The sequence below is a fragment of the Malaclemys terrapin genome, chromosome 9 (genome assembly GCF_027887155.1).
Source record: "Malaclemys terrapin pileata isolate rMalTer1 chromosome 9, rMalTer1.hap1, whole genome shotgun sequence".
NCBI classification, from domain to species: Eukaryota; Metazoa; Chordata; order Testudines; family Emydidae; genus Malaclemys; species Malaclemys terrapin.
Window position 1 is genome coordinate 44,090,994 of NC_071513.1, and position 23,115 is coordinate 44,114,108.

Below are 23,115 nucleotides of genomic sequence, written 5' to 3' on the forward strand. Positions count from 1 at the left end.
TTCCGCGAACATCTTGTCTCGCGTCCTCTTTTTCCGACACCTTATCTGAGATAGCCTTCGGGACGGAGGAGGGAGGCTTGAAAAATTTGCAGCTGCTGGAGGGAGGGAAAAAAAAGGAGAGAAGTTTTTAAAAAGATACGTTTTACAGAACAATGCTTATACTCTTTCACGGTGAACAACACTATTCACATTACATAGCACATGTGATTTCTGTGCAAGGTCTCATTTTGCCTCTTAATATTGAGTGCCTATGGCTTTGCTGCTAGAGATCACAGACACAGGTCCGGGCAACAGAATTCGGCTTGCATGCGGCCACGGTAAGCCATTGTCTTTCGGCTTCTGCGCCCTCCTTTCCCACATACCAAGCAAAGCCCGTTGAGTGCTGCAGTTTTCCTGTTAACCTTCAGCAGCAGAAAACAAACTAACCCCCACCCAATTCTCTGGATGATCGCTTTACCCCTCCCCCCACCACGTGGCTGGTATCAGGGAAGATCCCTGCTAGCCAAACGCGAAAAGCTCAGGGCCAATTCCCTCCCCCCCACCACCTGCGCTTGGCTAACTTCAGGGAAGGATTTCTTTTCAGCCACAGGCAAACAGCCCAGTAGGAACGGCCACCTCTGTCCCCTTAATTAACTTCCCGTATTTCAACCAGGTTACCATGAGCGATATCACTCTCCTGAGGATTACACAGCGAGATAAAGAATGGATGTTGCTTGAATGCCAGCAAACCATACGCTGCCAGGCTTTGTCATGCAATGATACCAAATTACTTGTTACTAGCATGGCATGGTCAAGTGTCCTACCATGGAGGACGGAATAAGGCTGCACTGCCCAGAAACCTTGTGGAAAGGCTTTTGGAGTACCTCCAGGAGAGCTTCATGGAGATGTCCCTGGAGGATTTCTGCACCATCCCCAGACACGTTAACAGACTTTTCCAGTAGCTGTACTGGCCACGAATGTGTCCCAAGTCCTCAGGGCAAAGTAATCATTAAAAAACGCTTGCTTTTAAAACAAGTTTTATATTTTAAAAGGTAAACTTACCTGAGGTCCCTTCCGTGGGGTCATGGTCTTGGATACTGGCTTGGGAGGGTACTTCAGTCAGGCTGAGAAAAAGATCCTGGCTGTTGGGGAGAACAGAGCGGTGTGTGCTCTCCGGAAGCTCGTCCTCCTCCTCCTCCTCCTCTTCCCCGTCCGCAGAATGCTCAGGTGTGGCTTATGAGATTCCCCCTGCCTCGGAATCCACGGTCAGAGGTGGGGTAGTGGTGGCGGCCCCCCCTAGAATTGCATGCAGCTTGGCGTAGAAGCGGCATGTCCGCGGCTCTGACCCGGAGCGACCGTTTGCCTCCTTTGTTTTTTGATAGGCTTATCAGAGCTTCTTGACTTTCACGCAGCACTGATCTGAGTCCCTATTGTGGACTCTCTCCATCATGCCCTTGGAGATTTTTTCAAAAGTTTTGGCATTTCGTCTTTTCAAACGAAGTTCTGCTAGCACTGAATCCTCTCCCCATATAGCGATCAGATCCAGTACCTCCCGTACGGTCCATGCTGGTGCTCTTTTTCGATTATTGGCCTGCATGGTTACCTGTGCTGATGAGCTCTCTATGGTCACCTGTGCTCTCCACGCTGGGCAAACAGGAAATAAAATTCAAATGTTCGCGGGGCTTTTCCTGTCTACCTGGCCAGTGCATCCAAGTTCAGATTGCTGTCCAGAGCGGTCACAATGGTGCACTGTGGGATAGCTCCCGGAGGTCAATACCATCAAATTGCTGCCACACTAACCCTAATTCGAAATGGCAATATCGATTTCGGCGCTACTCCACTCATCGGGGAGGAGTACAGAAATCGATTTTAAGAGCCCTTTATTTCAAAATAAATGGCTTCGTTGTGTGCAGGTTTAATTCGATTTAACGCTGCTAAATTCGAATTAAACTCATAGTGTAAACCAGGCCTATGCCTGTATGTCTCATGTGATCTTGCCAAGAGCTAAAGAACTTAGCTACTTTATCCATACGAGCTCTGGCAAATGTTTGGAACCCAATTAAGTCACTGTAGATATTAATGTTGTTCATAGTATAGGAATCTTGGCATTTTGCCATGAAAACAATATGGTAGTGTGCCTCAGTTTCCCTTTGCATGCAGCACATCAGGTCTGCAATGTCTTTTCTCCTGTGAAAAGTTCCAAAACTTTACAGGCACTAACTGTGCAACATCAGCATTACAAGGCCTTTTAACATAAAGTGTGTTCTTATGTATCACTCCTAACATGTTCAAGGGATTTTCCAAAAGATTAGGCACATTGTACATTTTTACAGCTCTTGGTGATAGCAACACAATAGTTACAAAAATTACCATTAGTAATAACAATAAATTCATTGCAAGTGTCCATTTACAATCATTTTTGTCATGCCACACCTTTGGCTCAATACCATTGGGGTTTTGGCATTTTAGGGTTTCCTTGTGGCTTCCCTTTGCAAAATATTAAGTTCTCTTCTTCTTCCTTGTCCTGTAGGATCAAACCCTGATTTTTTTTTTTGCTTAACATAATCCACTGGCTGATTGGGTGTGCCCTCTTTGTTAACAGCTATTAGAAAGTCTTTCTTCTCCCTGTCAGCCAGGCAATTTGGATCCAAACAGACAGGAGCCGGTTTACCAATTTTCGTATCCTTAACTGTTACCAATTCCAAGGTTGGACTCTGTCTTAAAGAGATACCATCCATTTTTACTAGCAAGTTAGACTCAAAGTTCTGTGGTCCTTCCATTACCAACCTCTGCTTCCACATGGAATTAGATGTTAATTCCACTGAGAGACTACAAGTCATATCCAAAGTGTCTAGAGATGAGTATATCTGCCATCCCCTGCATTCTCGAGAGATTAACTACACAGCTGTTCTGCTCTGCAGACTCAGCTACCCAGTCTTCTCTCTGAACCTGAGACACAGACTGTTCACACACAGAATCTACATGAAGACATTTCTGTTCCAACAGCATTGTTTTCCCAACAAACTGGTTAAGCACAACCACTTGGTTAAAGGGCTGTTTAACTTTCTTAACAATTTTCATTCCATCTTTTCAAGCAATCCACACTGGATCTTTCAAAGGGAAAGTCAGTGGATCCATTTACAACAGAAAATTTCTGGCTGTTAGGAACTGAAATTTTCTTGATCAAATCACTTCCACACCCTTCAGTTGCAGCAAACTGCTTGCAAAGACTACCCTGAAAATTTTTCTCTTCAGGAATCTTTCTAAGCACCAGTTCATCTTTACCTTGCTCCACAGAAGCATTGCTCTGCTGAGCCACTACCAACTCCTGAGTTTCACTTACATTCCGAATCATCTTTGGCTCATCAGGCGGATTCCTACGCAATCCCCTTTCAGGCAAACTGCTAGATTTCATAGTCAAAAGGTCAGAAGCATTCTCCTTCCCTTTGCCACACCCAAGCTCAGGAAGAATCTTTTCCTTCTTGCTACAAGTTTCCAAACTGTCAGTAGGTAACACAATCAAGTCACCTTTATGCTCTCCTTGACCCGGGCTAGGAAATTATCCTGATTGGACAGAGTTGCTACACCTTTATCAGGAACACATTAGCAACAGGCAAAATACAAGCACCAGAATTGTCTGGTCTCTGGGCTTTTGCCATGACACTAACTGGTGCAACCAAGTTATAATGTCATTCTCCCTAGCAGACACAAACTTAGGACCATTCCCTTCCTGGGCTTTATTTGAATCCAGAACTAACTCTGAGACAACTGCACTACCCTCAACCATCACAGGCTGAAAGGCACCTTCTGTCTGCTTCAGACAAAGAACTGGAGACACATTCTCCTTTACCAGACACACAGCTTGGGATCTTCTTTCCCTTATCCCAGCACACAGGGCTGTTCTCAGACAACTGCTTGGAGACTGGGGTAGCTTCTCCCTCCATGGGCAAGTCAATACCCCTAACAGACACATGAACATTCCCTTCACTGTCACAATTCTCCACACAGATAACAGATAAGGTATAGGGACACTCATCTTCCACTATCCTTGCCTTCCCAAACAGCTGCCTAGACAAAGCCATCAGCTCACAAGGCTGCCTAGGCTCATCCAGACTTCCCTTGCCTTCCTCTCCCTTGTCCCAGCACCCAGGGCTGGTTACAGACAAATACTGGGAGAATAGGGCAGCTTCCTTACCAGGCACATTGCCACTCCCAACAGATAAACTGCTGCTCTTCTCACTACACTGAAACAACAAGGAGTCCGGTGACATCTTAGACTAACACTAACTAAGATTTATTTGGACATAAGCTTTCGTGGATAAAACACCTCACTTCTTCAGATGCATGGAGTGAAAATTACAGATGCAGGCATTATATAGTGACACATGAAGAGAAGGGAGTTACCTCACAAATGATTCTACATTTGTGAGATAACTCCCTTCTCTTCATGTGTCACTATATAATGCCTGCATCTGTAATTTTCACTCCATGCATCTGAAGAAGTGGGTTTTTTTACCCACGAAAGCTTATGCCCAAATAAATCTGTTAGTCTTTAAGGTGCCACCAGACTCCTCATTGTTTTTGTGGATACAGACTAACACGGCTACCTCCTGATACTTCACTACACTGTGACTGAGCTACTTCCAGCAAATCACAGTTACTCTTTTCAGGTTCACTTTTACAAGCTGTACTAGCCGACAATCCATCACCCATCAAAAATCTACCCTTTCCTTCCCCAGTCAGGTCTTTAACCTGACCATCCACTTTAATCTGCTCCTGAGAACCATTTTCCTGACCAATGGGCTCTTTCTGTGCTTGATCTAATTCCAGGTTCACTTCTGAGACATTAGACAGACATTCTGAAACTTCCTTCACAAACAGTTATTTGCCACCTTTTCCAGGTTAGAGTCACCCTCTCCCTGGCCATAGCAAAAATGGTTAAATACAGACAACTGCTCAGAGTAATACAACATACCAACATTGTTATTAACTGGACTTTCAAGATGATACAGTTTCTGCTGTTCTTCCATTGCTTTTTTGACTTGGAGCTTAAGTCTGGCAGTTTCTTGTTGTATCTGGCGAACCCTCTCCTCAGCAGCCAGCAGTTCAATATGCCCCCTATGAGCCCTTTCCTCTCTTTCAGCATCTTCCTTCTGTCTTTCAGCAGCTTCTTTTTCCATCTGGGCCAAGACTTGCTTTTCTCTTATTTGAATTTCTGCCATTTTTTGATTATGTTCAAATTGCAGGCTGTCTCTCCGGGCAGTTTCATTACTTCTGCCGATTTTTTCTGGCTCATGATCTTTAACCCAACCAAACTCTTAATCCCAAAATTCAAATTTGGATAGTGTGGGGTTCTGATTCAAAGCTTAATTGATCTGGTTCTGTGAATCCTAGCATGACAATGCCACTGTAATGATGCTGCCTCTGGCGGGACCCAACTGAGAGTATCCATTCAGGACAAATTGCTTACAGCAGGGCAGTTACAGCCCAAAGCTGGAGAGAGGACTTTGGTTTTACCCCACTAGCTAACCAGAAGTCATACAAGCAATTCCGTCAGATACTCCAGTCCCCTTGTATCACCACCAGCACTGCTTCTTATGGGGACGAATGGTTATGAAAACCACTACCCCAATAAAAGAAAAAAGGTTCTCCTGATCCCAAAGGACCAAACCCCAGACCCAGGTCAATATACCAGTTAGATCTTACCCACAAATCACGCTGTTGCCAATCCTTTAGAATCTAAAATCTAAAGGTTTATTCATAAAAAGAAAGAAATATAGATGAGAGTTAAAATTGGTTAAATGGAATCTATTACATACAGTAATGGCAAAGTTCTTGGTTCTAGGGTTACCATTCGTCCGGATTTACCCGGACATGTCCTCCTTTTTGTGCTAAAAATAGCGTCCGGGGGGAATTTGTAAAGCACTCACAATGTCCGGGATTTCCCCCTCCCCCGGCACAGCAGAGTGAGCGGCTGGGAGGGCTGCAGGAAAGTCCCGGGCTGGACTCCGGAGCAGCTGGAGAGGAGCTCCGCCCTGCATTCTGAGCAAGTGTCTCAGCACAAAGTGCAGCCCTCCCCTTTTGCAACTGGGAGCGGTTTCTGCCATGCAACGTAGCAAAACGGGAGCGAGAGCACTTTGTGCTGATACAAGGGCAGCTCTCCCCTGCAACCCGGTCCGGATCTGGGACCGGGTTTTGTTGTGCAGGGCCAGGGACCGGGTTTTGTTATGCTGGGGAGCTCAGCCACGTGTCCGGCTCGCACAGAGCCCAACACCCTGTTCTGAGCAGCAGGGTAAGGGGGGCAGGAGAAGGGGCAGGGAGGTTCTGGAGGGGGCAGTCAAGAAACGGGGGGGGGCTTTTTGGGGGGAGTGGAGAAAGTTTTGGGCAGTCAGGGTACAGGTAGGGGGTAGGGTCCTGGTGGGCAGTTGGGGGGGGTCTTAGGAGGGGGCAGTTAGGGGACAAGGAACAGGGAGTCTTAGGTAGGGGGTGGGGTTCTGGAGGGCAGTTAGGAGCAGGGGTCCCAGGAGGGGGCAGTCAGGGGACAAGGAGCGGGGGGGGTAGGGGGCTGGGAGTTCTGGGGGGGAGCTGTCAGGGGGCAGGAGTGGGGAGAGGGATCGGAGCAGTCAGGGGACAGGGAGCAGAGGGGTTTAGATGGGTTGGGAGTTCTGGGGGGGGGCTGTCAGGGGGCAGGAGTGCGGAGAGGGATCGGAGCAGTCAGGGGACAGGGAGCAGAGGGGTTTAGATGGGTTGGGAGTTCTGGGGGGGGGCTGTCAGGGGGTGGGGAGTGGTTGGATGGGGCGTGGGAGTCCCAGGGGTCTGTCTGGGGGTGGGGGTGTGGATAAAGGTTGGGGCAGTCAGGGGACAAGAGGCAGGGAGGCTTAGATAGTCCTGGGGGGCAGTTAGGGGCAGGGGTCCCAGGAGGGGGTAGTCAGGGGACAAGGAACGGGGGGAGGGTTGGGAGGTCAGGGGGGGCGGGAAGTGGGAGGGGCAGGGGCGGGGCTAGGGCGGGGCTCCTCCCGTCCTCTTTTTTGCTCGCTGAAATATGGTAACCCTATTGGTTCAGGCTTGTAGCAGTGATGGAATAAACTGCAGGCTCAAATCAAGTCTCTGGGGAGTACATCCACAGCTTGGATAGGTCATTCAGTCCTTTGTTCAGAGCTTCAGTTTGCAGCAAGGCTCCTCCCGAGGTTAGAAGCAGGATTGAAGACAAAATGGAGGGGTTTCCAGGACCTGTTATATCCTCTGCCATGTGGAAGGACCCCTTTGTTCTTTCTGTGGAAAATCACAGCAGCAAGGTGGAGTTCGGAGTCACATGGGCAAGTCACATGTCCATGCATGATTCAGTTCTTTACAGGTAGAGCAGCCATTGCTCCCATACTACCTTGAATGTTCCCCAGAAGACTCCTCATATGTGGATTGGAGTCTCCCAAGGTTCATTGTCAGTTAAGTGTTTCTTGATTGGGCACTTAAACCGAAGAGTCCCTTCTCAATAAACTGGCCAAATGCTTCACTGGTGCTACTAGAATCAAACACATTGAGATACAAGTACATAGCCAATATTCATAACTTCAAAAACAAAAATGATACATGCATACAGATAGCATAATCATAACCTGCAAATCATAACTTTTTCATAGACATCTTACTTGACCTCCTTTGTACAAGATTTGGTGGCACTATAGGAGCTTGGTTGCAACAATGATCTATACAGTCACAGTTCATGTCAATAATGTCACAAGGATATTACTGTGTAAGAGTACGCCTTGAGTCCTAGGAATTGAGTAAGGATGGCCCTGAACCCTAGGAACTGGGTAAAGATGGGGGTGCCTAAATTAACTGGGTTATGCCTTGAGCCCACGGAAGGGTAAACATGAGGTGCCCTAGAGTGTGCATGTAACAAGAGAAACTAGCTTTTGAGCTTACACTAAGCTGTTCCTCAGCTCTGGGAAAGGTCCCAGAGTGTAACAAGGTGGAGCAGATTTGTAAGCGTAAGGATCATTTTTCTATGTCAGTTCATTCAAAAGTGTAGTGATTGTTGGTGTGGCATTTAGTTCACAGGATGAGTACACCACATGTTGTGTCAGGCATGTGCAGGGCCCATGGATTTTGAAAGGTGTGTTGTGGGGAGTGTTGATCAGCACATCAGGGGCACTACATCTGCGGGTTTTGCATCCTCCACCTCCCTAGGTAAGCCATTCCGGTGCTTCACCCCCTTCCTAGTGAAATAGTTTTACCTAATATCCAACCTAGACCTCCCCCACTGCAACTTGAGACCATTGCTCCTTGTTCTGTCATATGCCACCACTGAGAACAGTCTAGATCCATCCTCTTTTGAACACCCTTTCAGGTAGTTGAAAGCAGCTATCAAATCCCCCCTCATTCTTCTCTTCTGCAGACTAAACAATCCCAGTTCCCTCAGCCTCTCCTCATAAGTCATGTGCTCCAGCCCTCTAATCATTTTTGTTGCCCTCCACTGGACTCTTTCCAATTTTTCCACATTCTTCTTGTAGTGTGGGGCCCAAAACTGGACACAGTACTCCAGATGAGGCCTCACCAATGCCAAATAGAGGGGAATGATCACGTCCCTCGATCTGCTGGCAATGGGCCTACTTATACAGCCCAAAATGCCGTTAGCCTTCTTGGCAACAAGGGCACAGTGTTGACTCATATCCAGTTTCTTGTCCACCATAACCCGTAGGTCCTTTTCTGCAGAACTGCTGCCTAGCCACTCGGTCCCTAGTCTGTAGCAGTGCATGGGATTCTTCCATCCTAAGTGCAGGACTCTGCACTTCTCCTTGTTGATCCTCATCAGATTTTTTTTGGCCCAATCCTCTAATTTGTCTAGGTCCCTCTGTATCCTATCCCTACCCTCCAGCGCATCTACCACTCCTCCCAGTTTAGTGTCATCTGCAAACTTGCTGAGGATGCAATCCACACCATCCTCCAGATCATTAATGAAGATATTCAACAAAACCGGCCCCAGGACCGACCCTTGGGGCACTCTGCTTGATACTGGCTGCCAACTAGACATGGAGCCATTGATCACTACACCCTTGAGCCCGATGATCTAGCCAGCTTTCTATCCACCCATACTTCTTTAACTTGCCAGCAAGAATACTGTGGGAGACCTTATCAAAAGCTTTGCTAAAGTCAAGGAATAACACATCCACTGCTTTCCCCTCATCCACAGAGCCAGTTATCTCATCATAGAAGACAATGAGATTAGTCAGGCATGACTTGCCCTTGGTGAAGCCATGCTGACTGTTCCTGATCACTTTCCTGGCCTTGATGTGCTTCAAAATTGATTCCTTGAGGATCTGCTCCATGATTTTTACAGGGACTGAGGTGAGGCTGACTGGCCTGAAGTTCCCCAGATCCTCCTCCTTCCTTTTTTTTAAAAGATGGGTGGTAGGTGACAAGAAGTGGTGTGTGGTCAGTGGGGTTTGTTTCTGCATGGGAATTAGTTCTCTGGGGTTTGGTAAAGGCAGTTTTAAGTGTGTTCAGATGTGTACCCTGGACTTTCTCTAAGGAACATATTCTGTGGTATCTGAGTGCCCGGCTGTAGCTAACAGATTTCCTCCTATGTTTGGGGTGGTTACTGGATCTGTGGAGGTAGGTGTGGTGACCCATGTGTTTCTTGTATATAGTTATGTGTAGGGTTCCATTGCTGAAGCTGATCAGGGTGCCTAGGTGTGGGAGTTCTCTAGAGAGAGTCTGATGGATGGTGGTGGTTGAAGTTGTGGTGGAAAGCTCTGAGGGAGTTTAAGTTGTCTGTCCAGAGGATATAAATATCATTGCTGTATCTCAGGCATATCATTAGTTTTGTGGTGCATTTGTCCAGAAATTCTTCCTCAAGGTGGCCCATGAAGAAGTTGCAATATTGGGGAGCCATCCTAGTACCCACGGCTCTGCCCAAGGTTTGGACAAAGTATTTGTTGTTGAATGTAAAATGGTTATGGGTGAGGATGAAATGGATGAGTCTGGCGCTGTGTTTGGGGGTGGTATCTGAGTGTTGTCTTGTAGATAGTTGAGGCAGGCAGCAATGATGTCATTGTGAGGGCTGTTGGTGGATAGGGAGGTGACATGCATGATAGCGAGGATGGTGTTCTGAGGAAGGTTATTAATGTTGCAGAGTTTCTGGAGGAAGTCAGTTGTGTCCTGGAGGAAGCCAGCCCTTTGTGTGGTGAGTGGTCCAAGGATGGTTCTATGAGTCCCCATATCCCTTCAGCAAGGGTTCCATGGCCAGATATGATGGGTCTGCCTGGGGTCCCTTGTCTGTAGAAGGTCCCTGGGGTAGGTTCATGGGGATGAGGTTGTTGAGTTCCTCTTGGAGTGGTTTGGAGAAGGATTCAATGATATCCCTTAAATTCCTGGGTGGACTATGGTGTAGGGTCTCTGAGTTCTTTATAGTAGGCAGTGTCGGAGAGTTGTCAGTTGGCCTCATTTGATGTAGTCTTCATGGTTGAGGACTACGATAAAGACAATCACTATGCTCTCAAATGAACTCAAACAGAAAAATTATAAAAGACAAAAACACCCTATCACCTGTGGGCCAACACTTTTCACAGAACGATCATTCCGTATCTGACCTCTCAGTCTTTCTCCTCAAAGGAAACCTGCACAACACCTGCCAAACATGAGCCTGGAAGTTTAAATTCATAACTCTGATAGACACTACAAATCATGGACTGAATAGAGAGACATTGGATTTATGGCTTATTACAAGAACCTATAACCCACTAACCTCCTCTGTGCTATGACTGCAGAGGTGCTAACTTCACCATGAATGGTCTCTTGCAACATGTGTTAACTCCTTATGCTTAATAATCTGTTCCACCTTGTGTTTAGCTGTGACACTCGTACCTCTCCCAAACCTGAAGAGCGCCATGTAAGCTTGAATGAATGCTTGTCTCCCTCACCAGCAGAAGTTGGTTCAATAAAAAATATCACCTCACACACTTTGTCTCGCTAATATCCTGGGACTGACACAGCTACAACACTGCAAACATTTCATTTTGTCACAAAACAACTTGTATTTGCTGAGTCAGTGACTCTTGGCTACAGTCCGGAAGCTGCTGTTCACTGACATTCCTACCTACCATCCTGTGGGGCTTAAGTGCTCACAAACAGCGTGTGAAGAAAGGACAGGCTCGACGGCCAGGTTCTAAGTCAGGGTCTGTCTACACTTAAAGCATTACAGTAGCACAGTGGGAGTGCTGTGTCTGCGCTGCTGGAGCACTTCAGCATAGACACTCATAGCAACGGTGGGAGTGGGTCTCCCATCGCCGTGGTTAATCCAGCTCCCCAAAAGGTGGAGTTGATGGAAGAATTCTTCTGTTGATTTAGCGCGGTCCACACCGGGGGTTAGGTCAGCATAGCAACATATTCACACCCCAGAGAGCTGTAATTATGCCAATGTCAGTTTGTAGTGTAGACCAGCCCTCAATGAGCTATACACAAAGATGGCTGCTCAAAGCAGAGAGTCTGGGCAGGAGCCTGGGACTAAGGAGGAGACCTGGAGTCCATTCCCTTCTCTACCATAGACTTTCTGTGTGGCCTTGAGCAAGTCCCTTAGCCTCTCTGGGCCTCAGTTCTTGAATCTTGGCCCTGCCCTGACGCCCAGGGGATGTGAGGGTAAATGCATTAGGTTGTGACGCACCCAGATCCCATGGTAAAGGGGGCTGACTAAGTATTGTTGCTCCTTGGCCCAAGAAGTGAGGGGCTTTGCTAGGTTGTTTCCGTCAGGGGGAGAAGCTGACGATGAGTCAGGTATTTCTTTGGCACAATCCCATTTATTCACCAAGCACGTCCTCAAATGTTGCTCTCCCTGAGCACAGAGGAACAAACAGCTGCAGGCAGTTTCCTGGCTCATACTTCCCAACCCTGCCTTTCCAGCCAGTCCTGTGCCCCCAGGAAGCTCTGTCTGTGCTCCCTCTCAGAGCCATGCTCATGGCTATCTCTCTCACACATACACGCCCCGACAAGCAATCCCCTAGCCACCGTATTTGCAACCAGGCTCATGGAAACCCTTAGACCATATGACTTAATTCTGCTCAGGCTTCATCCTGGGGCTGACTGCCTTGGGTGGTAGCATCTATTGTCTCCAGCTATCTCACTTCCTCAGGAGGCTTAACTGCTCCTTCCAGTTATCTTGAAGCAGGGTGGTTAGCCCACTCCTCAGCTTTAACCAGGTCTTTGGGGCTGGGGGCTGAATTTATTTGGACGTCACAGTTAAATAAATAATGTCCTGGTTGCTAACTTTGCTGCCTTCTGTGTGCAGATTATTGTTTTTATGACAAGTTTTTTTAAATCGTGCCTTACATGTGTGTAGTTATGTATGCCTGGTGTTTTAAAATACCGCTGTTGCCTTAGTTACCAGCATCTATGGCTCTCTAGTGAAACTTGCACTGAAGATTCACCAGACAGGCTTGGCTGTCCCTAGCAGGGTTGGTGTTGATTAAAGGGGATTCCACAGTGTGCGACTGAAAAAGTCACCCAGCCATCCTAAAACCTGACTGTACTGATGGGGTTGTCACCACGGATGTCAGTGTGTTCCCAGGCACCTCTGGCCAAGAGGAATGCAGCTTAGCCTGCGATCCTGGCCTAGCAGCCATCTGGCAATGAACATACTGGGGAAAAGTATCAGGGGGTAGCCGTGTTAGTCTGTATCTACAAAAACAACAAGGAGTCTGGTGGCACCTTAAGTGGGTCTCAACCTGACTCGGAGTCGGCCATTTGCCCAGCCCCCTTATCTTTGCCGTCAGAGTCAAACACGTGTGACTGATTCCAAAGCTACCCCTATAAAATGGAGAGGGCATGTGGGTGGGTGTCCGCTGGGAGGCTGGCAGAGAACGCTCAGCCCTGAAGAGGCAGGGAGTGCGGGGAATGAGATTTGCTTTTTTCTAGGCTATAATAAGATTTTTAACACCTCCTCCCACCCCGACTGCCTTTTGTGACATCCTGAAAACTACAGAACTTTCTCCTCAAGGGACACCGCTCTTTTCCTGTTCTGAGCACGGACTTAAGGGTCAGCACACATTCCTGCAGCCGCACCTGACACAGTGGCTCACTTCAGCCCACTCCAGGCCACTGGCTCTTCACTTCATAGAGGCACAAAGTTTGAGCCCACACAGGACCATGAGACCTTAAGCTAGCGCAGCTAGCGCAGCCTCCTATATAGCACAGGCCATTCATTTTCAGCCTTCCAGCTCTAGTGAACCCACTAACGTGTGTTTGACTATTGCTCAGTGTCACAGGCACACTCAGGCAGGTATAGCACCTCTGTGTTGGCCCATCTTCTCAATATTTCACCCAAGGGGCTGTGTGGGTCTCCACCAAAAGCTAACAGTTTGCTGGTACTCAAGGCTATTTGGGGCTGTTTGTCCGGGAAACATTTTTAGAGTTCTGTACCATGTAGAACCATGGCTTCTAAAACTGGTGGGGGGTGAAACTTGTCCCCTGCCGCAGGCTGGGTCTCAAAACTGAGAACAATCAACAGCCCTTGATTCAGCCCAGCCCTGTCTGTACAGCCTGGGGCAGACGCAGACTTGATTTCACAGACAAAGGTCTGGGACTGTAGCAGAGAGGGAAAGAGGGGAACAAACATTATCCATTACAAAGGCAACATTCTGCCAGCAGAGGCGTCTCATGAAAAGTGGATCCCAGCTCTCTGGACCAGACAAGGACTGTACAAGCTGACTATTGGATGACAAATACCTTATTAGACTGGAAAATAACTTAATAACTCTAGGTTAACCATTCTCTTTTACCTGTAACCTTACTTTCAAATCCTTTTATTTGTCTTTAGTTTGAATCTATCTCAAGCTCTGTTAAATAAACTGCCCTTTTGTTACTATTGACATCTACATGCCTTGTGCTAAGTGGGGTGTTGAATTGAGGTGAAACCAGGGTGCATTGCTTCACTGGGGGCAAAGGTGTCCAGAAGACAAGGGACTGGACACTCAAGTGTAACAAAGGGTGTGTGTAAACTGCTAGTCTGAGCGAGACAGAGCAGGGCGAGCAGAGCCCTTGTGCTGCCAGCGGCTGGCAGAGTTGGGAGGCATCAGTTGTGGGCACAGATAAGGCTGGAAGCTGGAGGCAGTGATGTACCCCAGACACCTCCAGGAACCCTGAAAAGTGTCACACCCACCTTTCCAAAAGGCAGCCAGTTTGGATCTGAAGACCTCAAGAAATGGAGAAGTCCATCACGTCTCTTGGAAGCTTGTTCCAATGGTGCCTTATTTCTAACCTGAACTGGTCTGGTTTCAGCTTCCAACCATCGGTTCTTCTTTTGCCTTTCTCCGCTAGATTAATGAGCCCATTAGTACCCAGTATTTTCTCCCTGTGAAGATACTGATGCAGCATAGTCAAGCCACCTCTCTACCCTTGTTTAGATACACTGACTAGATTAAGCTCTTTAAGTCTTTCACTGTCAGGGCAATTTTTCCAACCCTTGAAAAATTTTTGTGACTCATCTCTGCATCCTCTCAAATTTGTCAATATTCTTTTTAAAACTCGCACACGAGATCTGGACACCGTGTTCAGTATCAGTCTCACCAATACCATACAGAAAGGTCACATCTCTTCTCTGCTCCTCCACACTGCTCCTCTGATTATACACCCAAGGATCGTATTAACCCCTTTTCCGACAGCATCGCTCGGGGAACTTACGTTGGCCTGCTTGTCCACTAGGACCCCTGGATCCTTTTCAGAGTCACTGCTGCCCAGGATACAGCCCCCCAGTCTCTAAGAATAGCCTTCATTCCTTGTTACTAGATGTATAACTTTGCTTTTGGCTGTACTCATAGGATCCAAGGCCAGAAAGGATCATTGTGATCATTTAGTCTGACCTCCTGTGTGACACAGGCCAGAGAGCTGCCCCGCAGTAATTCCTAGACCAGAGCTTTTACAAAAAAATCCAATCTTGACTTTAAAATTGTCAGTGATGATGAATCCACCTCAGTCCTGGGTAAGTTGTTCCAGTGGTTAATTACCCTCCTTGTTAAAAATGTATGCTTATTTCCAGCCTGAATTGGTCTAGCTTCAACTTCCAGCCATTGGATTGCATTACACCTTTCTCTGCTAGACTGAAGAGCTCATTACTAAATATTTTGTTCCCCATGTAGGCAGAGGCAGATTAGGAGTTTGTGGGACCCTGGGCCAGAGCAAGTGGAGGCCCTTCCCCACCCCTTCCACCTGCAGTCCCCCCTGCCCTCCCCCAGTGCTCCTGCTGGGGAGCTGGGTCAGGGTGCAGGGGTGCCCATTTTTCCAGGGGCCTGCCCCTTTTGGCCTATCTGCCACTGCATGTAGGTATTATAGACTGATCAAGTCATCCCTTAACTATCTCTTTGTTAAAATAAAGAGACAGAGCTCCTTGAGTCTATCACTATAAGGCAGGTTTTCTAATCCTTTAATTCAGTGGTTCTCAAACTTTTGTACTGGTGACCCCTTTCACACAGCAAGCCTCTGAGTATAAATATATTAAAACATTTTTTTAATTTAACACAATTATAAATTCTGGATGCAAAGTGGGGTTTGGGGTGGAGGCTGACAGCTCACGACCCCCCATGTAATAACCTTGCAACCCCCAGTTCAACAGGGGAGAGGGGGTTCACCCACACACCCAGCATGGCCACACCTGCCCAGAGGCCTGGGTCACACACACCAGCCCACACCCCAATCACTGCCCCTCGGTGCCCCAGGGACACGTTTCCCCCCCATGTAGCCTCCACCCCTGCCCACCCTGGTCCTCGCATACCACCAGGGCCAGCCTGAGAGCAGGCTCTGGCTCCTGTGCCACCCCACCCTGAGCCACTACACCCCTCTAACACACTCCATAGTCGGTGTGCTAATCCCACGTTGGTGGGGCCAGAGGCAGCAGGACCACAGCAGCCTGGCCCAGGCCAGCTCAGTGCCAGGATGGAACACTCAGCACTGCAGATCCACCAGACTCAGCTGCAGCACTTGTCCTGCCCTGGGGAGTGACAGCTGGGCGTGTAGGGGGCTAGCATCCCCGGGAAAGCAGAAAATGGAGCCAGGCAGCAAAGGACGAATGACAAAGAGGTCAGGCCAAAGCCGCCCCAGCAGCTGCACAAAACTCCCCCAGGACAGAGAGTCCATGGTCCCACGTACCTGGGGCCCCTCTCACTGCTACATCCCTTTAGGACAGGCCTGCACAACTCATAAAGCGGCGAGGGCCATATTACTCCAAAGAAAACAACTGAGGGCCGAAACCCCCCAAGCGCCGCCAAACCCCCCCCCCCCAGCGCCACCCAGCCCCTCCGAAACACAACACCCCCCCCAGCACCGCCTGCCCCACGGAAACAACCTCTCCAGCGCCGCCGAACCCCCCGCCCCCCGCGCGCCATCTGCCCCACGTAATTAAACCCTCTTCCCCAGCGCCGCCCCACCGAAACAGCAGTATTGAACCTCGGTAATATGTTATAGCGGGCCCCTAAGGTAGTATAATTAAGGTAAAAGAAAAATTTCTTTTTGCTAGAAGTAGAATAAGATCTTCCCCCCTACTTTGTAATCGATTGCCCTGTTGAATGAATGAGGTGTGAATGAGAAAGGCGTGGAAGGCAGGCACCTCTGGACAGCTGCAATGCTTGGAGAGGGCAGGGCCAGCTCTAGGATTTTTGCTGCCCTAAGCAAAAAAATTTTTGGCCGCCTTCCCTTTCTTTTTCATGCCCCCGGCCCCACCCCAACTCCACCCCTTCCCCAAATCCCCAGCACCGCCTCCTCCCCTGGCGTGCCGCATTTCTCCCCCCAGTTGCTTCCTACGGGCCCCCTGTGACGTCCCGCCCTAGCTCACCTCCACTACGCCTGCTCCCCCGGGCATGCCGCCGCTCCGCTTCTCCCCCGTCCCTCACAGGCGAGGGAGGGCGGAGAAGCGGAGCAGCAGCGCGTTCAGGGGAGCAGGCGGAGCAGAGGTGAGCTAGGGTGGGGGGGCGCAGGAAGTAATGGGGGGGTTAGAGGAATCGCTCCCCACTCCAGCTCACCTCCGCTCCACCACCACCGCCTCCCCCGAGCGCCCGCCGCTCGGCTTCTCCTCCCTCCCAGCCTTGCTGCGTGAAATAGCGGTTTCGCACGTGGCAAACCTAGGAGGGAGGGGGGAGAAGCGGAGCAGCGGCGCATTCAGAGGAGCAGGTGGAGCGGAGGTGAGCTAAGGTGGGGGGGTGCAGGAAGTAACGGGGGGGTAGAGGAACCACTCCCCGCTCCAGCCGCCTCCCTCGAGCGCCCCGCCGCTTGGCTTCTCCTCCCTCCCAGCCTTGCTGCGCGAAACAGCTGTTTCGCATGCAGCAAGCCTGGTAGGGAGGGAGAAGAAGCGGAGCGGTGGCGGCGTGCTCAGGGGAGCAGGCGGAGGCGGAGTGGAGGTGAGCTGGGGCAGCGAGGGCACTTTTTTCCCCATGCCCCGGAGTCGGCACCTATGATGGCCGGCGCCAGAATGCCGCCCCTAGAAATGTGCCGCCCCGAGCACCTGCTTTTTTTGCTGATGCCTGGAGCCAGCCCTGGGAGAGGGGATGGGAGCAAGACCAGATCAGTAGAACAGGTCAGCCACCGAGTCACCACTCGCCTCCTCAGCCCCCTTGCCCCGGCTCGCCTACTCAACCCCCGCCACTGTCCGCCCACTCGCCTCCTCAGCCCTCCACCCTCCACCCTCCTGGCTCGCCTACTCATTCCCTGCCACTGCCCGCTCGCTCACCTACTCAGCCCCCCTCCCTCACCCGCCGCTTGTCTACTCACCCCCCCCTCCGCCCGCGGGCCGCACAGTGAGCCCATCTACTCAACCCCCGCGGGCCGCACAATGAGCCCACGCGGGCCGCATGTTGTGCAGGCCTGCTTTAGGAAGTGGTAGAGGCATCTGGACGCTGAGCACTGGTCCCTCTGGTGGCATCAGCCGGGCACTGCTGGGAGACACTGACTGTTCCCTCCATGGGGATGGGTGAGATCCTTCACCCCCCACTCCAGACCTGCTCCCCTCCCCATCGCTGCACCAGTCACTCTCCCACTCCCTCCCCCCATACTGGCTGTCGCCCAGCACAGCCTGTGCGCCTGGCCCCGGGGGCAGTGACAAGGGTCAGAGGGGCCCAGCCAAGCAGAGGGCAAGGGACTCTGTGCAGACACACCCAGGCAGGGTGGGCCCCAGCAGGGCCCGGGGAGCAGCTCCCCAGCATTTGGGCTGGAGCTGGTGGGGCAGGGTGTCTCTGTAGAGGTGGGGCTTAGCCACTGCCCAGCCTCTCCAGATGCAGCAGGAATGCTGTGGGCACCCAGCTCCCCTCAGCAGGCCCCAGACCTTCCTGGCGGCCATGCAGGGACTAACCTTCCACGAGCAGGAGCACCCAGAAAGCAGGGGTGTGCCTTGCCCTCTGGCTCCCTCCTGGCGGGATGTTGCCTTGCCATGCTCATAGCTGGGAATGAACCCTGACCCTGCAGCTGGGAGTCTGGCTCCATAGCTCAGCTTGGGCATAGCTCAGGCACAGCCCCCTCTCCTCCCCACAGGCAGTACACTCCCAGCCGCAGCAGCCCCAGCCACCACCTTCCCCAGCGTTCCCTCGGCCCCACTGTGCTCTGTTTGCTTGACATGGGCTTTCTCACCCTCTCAGCTGCAGGGGGCTGGTGACTCTGCCAGGATTCATGTGCCAGGCCTGTGTTGGTGGCAGGTCCTGTGACGGGGCGCAGAGGCCACGCGTGAGGTCAGCAGGAAGAGGGTTAACACTGCCCCTGGGAGAAGTGGATAGGCCACATCTGTAGGGTTCAGTGCAGTGACTGGGGGCTGGCCACAGGGGAGTCAGCTGGGCCCAGCCGGGTGCATATCATCTCCCAGGCCCTAGGAGAAGGCTGTGCTAGGAGTCCATGCCCCCATGCACCAATGCGTCCCACAACTGGTGCTTGCTGGCCCTGAGCATGCCCCGGGCAGCCTGCAGGGAGCATGGCGGGTCATGCCAATCATGCAGGTCAGGTTAATCTTCTCTCAGGTGCATGGCATCTCGGGGGCCTCTCAGCAAAGCAGTCCAGTCTGGGCGCTGGCCGAGTCCCTGCCTACCCCTCCCCCATGGCCTGCAGGCATCTCTCCTCTTGCATCCCAACCCCCAGGTGTTTGTCTAGGGGCTGGGGGTGGGCAGCCTGGTGCTGGGGTTAGACTGGAGCTTGCTCTGGCCCTGTGGCAAGGATTTCTGCAGCCCCTTGGGACCCAGCTCAATCTTGGTACTGACAGGCCCAGCACACCACATGCTTCATGGGAGAGCTAGACCAGGGTGGGGAGTGGTGGGGGCTTGGTATGGTGCATGGCAGCAGTCCAGCCCTCACGGGGATCCTCTACCCTATGGCACCCCCCAGACTCCCCCAGGGTCTGCTCCTCTGTCCCATGGCTCCTGCCAGGCCCTCCAGGATCTGCCCCTCTGCCCCACGGTTCCCCCCAGACCCTCCAGGGCCTGCCCCTCAGCTCCCACCAGGCCCTCCCGCCCAGGGCCTGCCCCTCTGCCAGTGAGAGGGATGGAAATAGCAGCTCCAAGTCTGGCCGAGAGTCGGAGGCCAGGCCCAGGGTTTTCCCTTTGCGGGGCCTCCTGGGCTCTGCCTCTCTGCTGAGCAGGATCAGCCTGTAGGATGACCAGACAGCAAATGTGAAAAAACAGGACAGAGGGTGGGGGGTAATAGGAGCCTGTACAAGAAAAAGCCCCAAATATCGGGACTGTCCCTATAAAATCGGGACATCTAGTCACCCTAAGCCTGATCCCCATTCAACCCACCCCTCTCTCTGCACTCCCAGTTGCAGCTGGTCTGCCCCAAGCACCATGCAGCCGAGAGCCAGCCAGCCAGCAAGGGGACATTTGCTGCATTTACCAGTCTAGCTCCCTGTCGCTCTACAACCCGGCCATCCCGGGGTCCTGAAGCAATGTGCACAGTGCACCTGTGTAAGAGGTGCAGACTCACCCCTGCGGCACCTCCTGCTGGTCATGCAGGGAATTAGTTCTCCGCCTCTGGAACGCCCTCTGCAGGCCAGTGATCCACCTGTTCTCTCCTTCCCAGCTCCCGTGTCCCTCCCAGGACCCCGGTGCCCCCTTGCTCTGGGTGCTGCCCCCTGGCAGTACTCACACGCTAGGTCTCCCCTCCCAGGGGAACCTGTAGAACTGATGAATGAAATTGTTTTTAATTGTTCACTTTATTAATGTAACTTCATAAGTAAAGTTTTATGAATGAAACAATATTCATTCATAAAACCAGTTACCCCAATAACTGGCTAATTAACAATTAAGATGCTTGTTAAGAGCCATAGCTGTTCAGTCAGCTGCCTTTGTAAGTTTCACTATCAATCCAATTCCTGCTTAAATCACTGAGGCTTGGTCTACACTAAACCCCCAAATCGAACTAAGGTACGCAACTTCAGCTACGTGAATAACGTAGCTGAAGTCGACATACCTTAGTTCGAACTTACCCCCGTCCAGACCCGGCAGGCAGGCTCCCCCGTCGACTCCGCGTACTCCTCGCGGCGAGCAGGATTACCGGAGTCGACGGGGAGCACTTCTGAGTTCGATTTATCGCGTCCAGACTAGACGCGATAAATCGAACCCAGAAGTTCGATTGCCTGCCGCCGAACCAGCGCGGTAAGTATAGACAAGCCCTGAGACTTGCACTGTTTCAGTATTGTAACTTCTGTTCACCATTTATTACACTTGCCTACAGTGTAACTTCTGTTCACTGTTTGCCATATTGTAATTCAAACCCCATTTTAAAATGCTTACTCCATTTTGTAAGGGCTTGCTGCAACCTTCATTTTTGCAAACCCTGCTGTAATCTTATTAGTTTAGATGTGTGAATGGGGTATGTATGGATGATGGAATCAACCTCCAGCCCCAGCCTGTCCTGATTAAATTGAGTTCAAACACCAAGAGCTGAAGATGCAGACAAGAGCCCTAACAAAGTAAGAAGAATCCACCCTAAAAAGAAAAGGTACAATAAAAGGAAGATCAAAGCCCAGTCCGAGTCTGAAAGTCATGTCTGCAATTGACGGGTGATCAATCACCAAACCTGGAGGCAGCGTGACACAGCAAAACCTATAGACTCTGGATTCAAACTAAAGCCTACAAAAAGGATGGGTGAGATGGAAAACTTTGGAGGAGGGTAACATTCTGCTGCCAACATGGAAGGGCATCAGTGCATGCCTAACAGAGACCCAGTTCGTCCTTGTGCCCGGCTTTCCTGGCCAGTTAGCCACCACAAGCTACAAACCCAAGCAGGACTGGTAACTATGCAGCAGCTGCAGAACATCTGGGGTGTGTGTGTATATAGGTATTAGGTATAATGTGTGTGTGTGTGTGTGTGTATAAGGATTAAGATATTAGTTATTGTCACAAATCAAATTGTTATCATAATAAATATGGCATCTTTATCTTGTCCCCTTTAATAAGATCCTGCTAGTTTTTATTGGTATAACAAACCCCCACCCACTATCCCCACCTTGCCTCAGCACTAGGCCACTACCAGTCACCAACTAGCCCCCACTCCCTGGGGGAGACTGCAGTATAGGCCACTCATCACTGGCAAGGTGGGTTTGGACCTGCTGCCTTAGCCTAGCACTGGGCAGGGCCGGCTTTAGGCCAATTCAACCAATTCCCCTGAATCGGGCACGGCGCCCAAGCCCCGGTACCAGGGTGGCCCGGCTTCCCCAGGGGGCAATTTAAAGGGCCTGGGGCTCCCAGCAGGGGCTTGAGCCCCAGGCCCTTTAAATTCCCACCAGAGCCCCACTGCTGGAGCTCTGGGGGCTATTTAAAAAGTCCGGGGCTCCCGTTGCTTCTACCACCCTGGCCCTTTAAATAGCTGCTGGAGCCCCACCGCTTCCCCAGGGCTCCCTTGGCTATATACAGGGCTGGGGCAGTGGAAGCAGGGGAGCCCAGGGCCCTTTAAATAGCCCCCAAGCCCCGGGCTGCTGCTGCTACCCCGGTGGGGGAGGGAGGAGGGGGCACTCACCCTGCCTGCAGCCAGCCCCTGCTGCACCCCCTACCCTGCCTCCAGCCCCACACCCCCTGCCCTGTCTCCAGCCAGCCCCGCATCCCCTGCCTGCAGCCAGCCCCTGCCACACCCCCTGCCCGCACCAGCCCTGCACCCCCGCCCTGCCGCTGCCTGCAGCCAGCCCTGCACTCCCTGCCCACAGCCAGCCCCTGCCGCACCCCCCTGCAACCCTGCCTGAAGCCAGCCAGCCCCCCACACACCCCTGCCCGCACCAGCCCTGCACCCCCTGCCCTGCCTGTAGCCAGCCCCACACCCTCTGCCCTGTCTCCAGCCAACCCCTGCCGCACCCCCTTGCCTGAAGCCAGCCAGTCCCGCACTCCTCTGTCTCCAGCCCTGCCAACCCATGCCACACACCCCTGCGGCCCTGCCTGAAGCCAGCCAGCCCACCGCACACACCCGTCTCCAGCCAGCCCCGCACCCCTTGCCCTGCCTGCAGCCAGATCCTACCTCCAATCAGCCCTGCCCTGCCTCCAGCCAGCCCCATGTCCAGTGGTGCCCTGCACTTCCCAGGGCAGTAACCCTGCACACCTTTCTCGGAAGCTTCAATGAGGGGGGGCAGGGAGCAGCTGAGACCCACACATGTGCACACCCCCAGGGAGTGGTGGGGACCCACACACGTGAAACGGAGCTCATTTCTAGTTCAGGCCCATCTTTTTAAAAAAAGAACTTTAGGTAGGGTTAACATACATCCGTATTTTCCCGGACATGTCAGGCTTTTTGGTTCTTAAATCGCCGTCCGGGATTATGGAAAATATGGACATATGGTAATCCTATTGGTACAAAAAATACATACTGTGGCACATCCCTTAAATCAGAACTTTTTATAGGGAACCGGTTGCTAAGAAATGAAAGGCTATTTTTTACATGAATTTTTTTTTTAAGTCATCCCTGCTGGGGCCCCACCGAAAATGTTCAAATTGGGCCCCGCACTTCCTAAAGCCGGCCCTGGCACTGGGCTACCCTCTACAACCCCCAGTACCTCTTGGCCTTCCACTAGGCTGCAGCCTGGGGCTAGTCAGGCCAGGCCTCCCTAACTTGCTGCAGCCAGGCCCTTCTCTTTGAGTGCAAAGAGAGACTGCTGAGTTTTTGGCTGCCCTGGCCTTTATAGGGCCAGCTGAGTCTGTTTGG

At 51.3% G+C, this 23,115-nt stretch overlaps 1 protein-coding gene across 1 annotated transcript in view; it reads left to right on the forward strand.

Moving 5' to 3' along the window:
* APLN (apelin) overlaps positions 1-23,115 on the forward strand; it is a 61,887-nt gene that overhangs the window by 19,339 nt on the left and 19,433 nt on the right. The gene's annotated exons all lie outside the window — the stretch shown is intronic.